The sequence below is a fragment of the Macrotis lagotis genome, chromosome X (assembly GCF_037893015.1).
Source record: "Macrotis lagotis isolate mMagLag1 chromosome X, bilby.v1.9.chrom.fasta, whole genome shotgun sequence".
NCBI classification, from domain to species: Eukaryota; Metazoa; Chordata; class Mammalia; order Peramelemorphia; family Peramelidae; genus Macrotis; species Macrotis lagotis.
The window spans coordinates 18,960,698-18,966,697 of record NC_133666.1 but is presented as its reverse complement, the minus strand read 5'-3'; the positions used below and the strand labels follow the sequence as shown (position 1 = coordinate 18,966,697).

At 37.9% G+C, this 6,000-nt stretch overlaps 1 long non-coding RNA gene across 2 annotated transcripts in view; it reads left to right on the top strand.

Moving 5' to 3' along the window:
* The first annotated feature begins 849 nt into the window (after positions 1-849).
* The window catches only part of LOC141499764 (uncharacterized), a 60,899-nt gene continuing 55,748 nt past the window's right edge, over positions 850-6,000 (top strand). For both annotated transcript variants that reach the window (XR_012471759.1, XR_012471760.1), the window contains exon 1: positions 850-1,055. This is a non-coding gene — a long non-coding RNA (uncharacterized LOC141499764). The remainder of the gene's footprint in view (positions 1,056-6,000) is intronic.

The window sequence follows — 6,000 nt, the reverse complement described above, 5'->3', positions numbered from 1 at the left end:
TACATGTCTTTATAATTTTTCATCTTTTGGTTTTGTTTAACAGACTTGATGTCTCATAAAGTCATTAGTTTTCACCAATTCTATTCATTTTTTTAAATGAAGAATTTTCTTCAGTTACCTTTTGCAACTCCTTTTCTAGTTTGTCGATTCTATTTTTGAAGGAGTTTTCCATTTTCTCAAGTGTAGTTTTGAGAGAATCATTTTCTTTTTGAATTTTCCCAATTGAGGATTTGAGAGAATTATTCTCTTTTTGTATTTGTCCAATTGTATTTTCCAACGATTTGTTTTCTTGTATCAACATGTTAATTTTCTCTTGAGTTTCTTTTCCCAGTTTTTTCCAATGATTTTTAAACTTCTTCCTGATTTATTCAAGGAAGTCTTTCTGGGCAGGAGACCAATTCATATTCTCCTAAGAAATGCTAGATCTCTCTGGGTTAGAATCTATTTCTTCTAAGTATTTCTCCATGCCCCCCCCCCTTTCACTGGCCTTTCTTTATCTACTTACGATCTTGTGTTGGGGGGAGGCTGGGTCTCAGGGGTTTGCTTTTGAAGATCCTAGAGGCTTTGTTCACTTGACTTAGTAATTCCAAGGGCCAGCCATTAGGGGGCATTGGTCGCTTTCTCTGGAGTGTTTGAGGCCCTCAGCAGCAGGGTCTGAGTTGACCTTGAATGATGAGCTGGGCCTTGAGGGAGACAGTTAATCTTCTTTTCAGTTGAGTGAACTCAGGTGTTCCCCACACCTGAGCCTGAGGGCATGGGGGTTGCTTACCATTTGTTCTGGGTAGATGACTCTGCTTAAAGTATGGGCTCAAGTCCAGCCCAGCTGGTCATTTTCCAGGCATGCTCTGAAACACTCTGTGCTGGAACTCACCCTCCAGTTGCTCCTCTCCCCCTGGAAAAAGATTCCACTGCTAAAGGTGGCCCTCACACCCACCACACACCAAAGCTTCTGTGGCTAATGCTGGTCCTCTGGCTTCCCCCAGCTGCTGTCCCTGCACTGACCCTCTCGTCTCTGTTCCTGGTTCAGCCACAGTCCCCTGAGATGAACCTTGTTGGTAGGTGTTCTCCTAGCTTCTCTTTCTGGGTTTTGTTGATAAAATTTCTGTTAAGAGATTTCTTTCATGTTACTTTTGAGGGGAATCAGGAGCACTTAACACTGTGCCTGTCTTCTCTCTGCCAACTTTGCCAGAAGTCCTATCAAATAATTTTTGGTACTTTCATTGGTATAGCAATTAATAAGTACATCAGTTTAGACACATTTGTCATTTTTATAATATTGGCTCAGTCTACTCATGAGCAACTGGTATTTTTCCAATTGTTTAAATCTGGATTTATTTGTTTGAAGTGTTTTAAAATTGTGTTTATATAGTTCCTGGCTTTGTCTCGACAGGTAGACTTCCAAATACTTTATACTGTTTACCATTATTTCCCATGATTCTTTCTATGGTTCCATGACACTGCTCTCTCATTCCACATAACTGACCATTCATTTGTCAGTCTCCTTTGCTGGATTTTCCTCTGGGTCCCACACTCTAACCAGGAATGTCATCCAAACCATCTGCTCACCATCCTCCCAATCCCCCAGGCTCATAATCTAACTGTCATCCTCAATTACACACACACACACACACACACACACACACACACACACACACACACACAATATCCCAATGATTGCTAAGTCTTGTTGATTCTACCTTCACAATATTTCATCCTTCCTCAACCCCAGCTTTGGTGCAAACCTTCATCACTGCATACTAGACAACTGCAGTAGACAGCTGCTTGATCTCCCTGCCTCAAGTCTCTCCTCACTGCAGTCCATCTTCCACTCAACTATGAAATTATCTTCCTAAAATGCATAGCAGACCATGTTATCCCCTTATTCAATCAATTCCAGTGGCTTACTACCCTCTCCAAGATCAAATATAAAATCCTGGTTAGTTTTCAAATCCCTTCACAACCTGGCCCTTCCTACCTTTCCAATCTTCTTATACTTTCCTTGCCTCCACATGCTCTGTCATCCATTAACCCCAGGCTCCTTGCACAAGGCATTCCATTTCCAGGCTCCCTAGTTATCGCTTAAGCCTAGAATTCTCTTGCTTTTTGTATTTACCTTCTGACTTTCCTGGCTTTGTTCAAGTTTCCACTAAAATTCTACCATCTACAAGAAGCCTCTCCCAGTTCCCCTTAGCACCAGTGTCTTCTCTTTGAGCTTTCCCCATTTATCTTTTGCCTTATTTTCTATCATAGAGCTGAATCCTGTTTGTAGCTTGCTTATGATTAGTTGTTTGCATGATGTATCCTCCATCAGATGGTGAGATCATTGAAGACAAGAATTATTTTTGTCTATCTTGTAGCCCCTGTAACTGGCCCATAAGAATTTAATAAATGCTTGTGTACTTCGATGAACCTCAAAAATTATTAAGAGTTAAGAATAATCATGATCAGAATAATCCAGCTCTGATATTACAGTGAAAAGTGTTGGGGTGAAGGGGAAGGGGATGACATAACCAGACAGTTTCTTTAATTCCTGTGCACATAATCAAATAAAGCATTATGATCTTGGGCAAGTTCCTTCTTATCTTAGACCTCAGATTTCTCTACTATGAAATGAGGGGATTGGATCTATGACCTCTGAGGTCTCTTCCAGTTCTAGATCTAGTATCCTACGTGTCCCCTCCCCTATTTGGGCCTCAATTTTCTGTAAAATTAGGCAGTTGGACTAAATGACTTCTGAGGTCCTTTTTGCTGAGTCTATGATTTCTTTGTAACATTGAGCAAGTCATGTCACCTCTGTAGGTGTTCTTAATTATAAAATGTGTATAATAACACCACCTATCTCCCAGGGTCCTTACAAGGATCAGATAAGAATCTAATCAGTTGAAATTTATTATGTAGAAACATAGTCTTGTACTTTACAGGGCTTTATATATATGAGGTGGTAAAGAGAGCAAAGAGAAAAGGGATCTAAGTTTCTTTTTAGTCATTTAAGACATTGGGGTTAAGAATGACTTACCCATGGTTACACAGCCTATGTCTGAGGCCGGATTTGAACTCAGGTTCTCCTGACTCCAGGGCCAGTGCTCTATCCACTACACTACCTAGCTTCCCTGAAAAAGGATCTATATATACAAAAATATTTATAGTGATTTTTTGAAGTGGCAAAGAACTTGAAACTAAGGATATGCTCTCTCAGCTGGGGAATGACTGAACAAGTTATGGTATATGAATGTGATCAATACTATTGTGCTGTAAGAAATGATAAAGGGTATGGCTTCATATAAATAAGGGAAGATTTATATGAACTGATTCAAAGTAAACTAGGTTGAAGCAGAAAAAATCATTATACAATAACAAAAATACCGTAAATAAAAACAACTAAAATGATTAGAAAAATCTGATCGACACCATAACAGTCATAAATTCAAGGAATTCATGATGAAACATGCTGTGCACTTTCATATAGAGAACTATTAAAAGAGTATACTGACTCATGTTTTTAACTATGACCAACATAGGCATTTGTTTTGCTCAGTTTTATGTTTATATATCTTTTTCAATGGGAGGAGGGAGAAAATGAGGACCTGAATATCAAATTAAAATGAATTTTAAAAAGAAACATGTGTGGATAGTAGATGGGAGGGTTAAACACTATTTCATATGGAAAAAGATCTGGAGAGAGGGTATTGGTGAGATATGACAACCAAAAAATTAATGTGATTCTTTAGATGTATTAAGAAACACAGAATATTGACATAGAAGGAGTTAAGTTCAACCATATTCTGCTCTGTTCATACCACATGTAAGAGTATTATGAGACTATTATATTATAAGAGGGATTTTGATAAACTGAAAAGCCCCCAGAAAATATCCACAATAATGAAGGACCTCAAACATATGCCATATAGGGATCAATTGAAAAATGGAGATTTTGTATTTGACACACTTTAGGAGAGACATGAAACTGTCTTCAACGTTTTGAGAAGTAATAAGGACTAGTGGTTGGGTTTGTTGTTTGGTCCCAGGTGGCAAAATTTAGGAGCAATAGGTAGAAGCATGCAGAGGCAAATTTCTGCTTTTCATAAGTAAGAGAATAGGCTTTTCCCTTTAGATCTTTTATAGCAAGGTCAATATTTTGTCAACTTTGTTTCCTTTGAAAGTAACTGGAAACGTGTTTACAGAAAGAACACAATAGGAAGATCAGTGGAGAGACTGATTAAGAAAAACAAAGTGATTGAGGAGAAATAAGAAAATATTTAGAGCCATTTCAGTTGGACAAGTACTATCCATCCAAAGAAATAAAGTCAAAATCTCACAAGGAAAATAAAGGTACGAAGGGCCCTAGATACAACGGAGCAACTCCAAGTATGTTCATAATGGATCAAAACATCAATGAAGTTAAAATGCCAAAAAGTAAGTATGGAAAATCGAGTTCTTGAAGGAGAAATCTTCAGCTCTTATCAAGTCAAAGAAGGTTTGAGGACAAATGATAGAGACAAACTCCAAAATATTGGATTCTCTCTGAAAAAGAAAAGATATATAATGCAAAAGTGAAGAGGTAGAAGGAATATTAAAGTAAACAGACAAGATTGAAAAAATGCATGAGAGTTCCACAAAACAAGAAGATTAAGCTTGAAGGTAGGATATATAAAGGATTAAAAAAAATCTAAAGACTATCCATAGGTCTTTCAGTTAAAATTAATGACAAGAAAACCTGAATATCATGCTTTTGGAAATCACACAGGATTAGTGCCCCAAAATATTAAAATCAGAGAGCATATATTTAAAGATCCTCCACAGAACCCTAATGGAAGGCAACCCAAGGTTTAGCTCAACAAGAAATACCATAGTCAAAATCCCTGCCTGTCTTTCTTTAGAATCTCAGTCATATTGTTCCCTAGAGCTCACATAATGTAAGGTAGTATTCCAAGTCCCATGATATAATATATATGTATGTATTTATGTATGTATTTTTATCCTTAAATACTAAACACAAAATATTATTTTTAACACATTAATTGCCCATTTAACAGTAATTGAGGTCTACAACACATTTTTCTGTGCCTGAGGCAGCTAAATGAAATCCCAGGACCCTAAGGTTTTTCTTCAAACCAGACCTACCTCCAGTATTGAGAGAACCAAGTATTGTCCTGGTCTCCCCACAGAACTCAGATCACAGGTGAGCTGTCAATCATCACCCCCACTCCAGAGCACCTGGTAATCAGCCTTCTCTGGATATGAAGCTGCAACCACACACTGCTCTCTCCTGCATTTAAATTGCTTGTCTAAAAGGCTTCTCCTTTTGTGCCTTCACATTTTTCTAATTATTTTAATTGCCAAAGTAATTATCATTTGTCAGTTCAGAAATGAAAGGGAAACAATGATAAATACCAGACTTTGGGTATTTATTCTTGGCTCTAATAACTTTTTGCTTATTACCCCCATTTGCATGGAAATATTTGACTTCAGGTGGGCATTTTTTTTTCAATTCAATCAGTGAAAGGATTTTTTACGCTTTGACTGAACTGCTGCCTCTCAGGTGAGGTGACCTACTTCCTTGTGGAAAATCCCCCACTGATAACCAATTTACTTCCCACACAAAAGCACAGGAAAGAAGAAGAGCTAACAGGTTTTCAGCATTTTCATAGGGTGAAGGCAGGAGGTGGAAGATAAAAACCAAAAAGCAAGTTATAAAAATAACTTCCAAAAAGTTTTGAGGGGTTGGTAAGGCTATCCAGAGGACATAGGTCCACAACTTTGTAGGGGAATATTAAGAGGATGAATCATGTCCTCATTCAATGGGACCTTATGTGTTCTTATCAGAAAATAAGAGTCTGGATGATCAATGAGGTTAAATCTCTTTGCTTTGACACTTCTCCAGTACTCAGTAATGGCATGGGGGCTGGGGATTAGAGTCATGATTTCAACATCTCTCTACCTTAGTAGACTCTAGCCACTATGCCCTGGAGTCAGGAGGATCTGAGTTCAAATATAACCTCA